The following is a 1,216-nucleotide window of genomic DNA, read 5'->3' on the forward strand; positions in this document are numbered from 1 at the left end:
AACACGTAAACTCAGAAGATGTGGACTGTGACTGCACCATATATCTAGTCGGGAGTGGTGCTGACTGAAAACAGATGATTTGTAGCGATTCGCGCGCCATTTGTTGGTCATTCTAAGGACTTATTGAACTACCCTCGTACTTAGAAAATTATCGATTTTACCAGTTTTATGTTCCCCGGCTTTTTTCTAGAATAATAAGTATTTTGTCTTAAAAATTTGGGTAATGATAGCGAACATGCTACACAGAAAAACGCTGGTGTTAAATTTGTTGCAGCTCAAATTTCATTGGGCTCCCAATGATCATTTGAGAGAGTTTTCAAGTCTCATACGTATTCCTCTGAACGTAGGTGCCCGTGTGGGCATCTAGGGGAAAGTATCATTTTGAAACTGAATTTTGGCTCATTCAGAGTTCTGGAGTCCTGAACCGCGCTGTCAGCCACCTGAATACCTGTCAAAGCAATTATTCGCTTTGCGATATTAGCCGAAATAATTGTTAATAAGGAAACCAATTGAAACAGTATTTACCTAATTTTCAATTTTTTTTCATTTAATAGGGCGTACCAGTCACTTATAATAAAATTATAACTTCCTAATGCAACTTCCAAAGGTTAGGTTAGTCATGCCCGTCGACATTTAAACTAAAGCCGGGATGTGTAGAAAAAGTCATGACCGTCTACATATACAATAAGGTATTTTCACTCTAATCACTAGCTCACTTCACTTCGTTGAATACTGAGAGGATAACAATTGACCAAATGCATGAGAATCGGTTAATTTTTGCTATATTTTTCTAATATCTTCGTAGAAAGTAATTTTTCTGTATAAGTGCAATTGAAAAATAGTTTTTCTTTTTTAGGGACTATTTAATGCAATAATAAAATGATAATAATTTTCATTCATGCGTGCGTTAGGGCTGAACACTGGTTGTCTACCCTTTAAAACGCGATTCAAAATTACATTGAAAAACAATTCTTGTAATTTACATAAATAATTATTAAAATATACACAAGAATGCATTCAAATTGTGTAACTTTTGATTTCAGACAAGAAAAAAATTTATAACACATATATTTGATGAATAACAGTTTATTTTCATTAAATTTGAAACACTAACATTTCTCAAAATATTTGTTAATAGATACATTTTTTTAAATACCATATGATATTTCAGCAGCTTGATATATAGAAGCTAATTGCAGAATATAATAGTGATAAT

This window comes from Belonocnema kinseyi, chromosome 5 (assembly GCF_010883055.1).
Source record: "Belonocnema kinseyi isolate 2016_QV_RU_SX_M_011 chromosome 5, B_treatae_v1, whole genome shotgun sequence".
NCBI lineage: Eukaryota > Metazoa > Arthropoda > Insecta > Hymenoptera > Cynipidae > Belonocnema > Belonocnema kinseyi.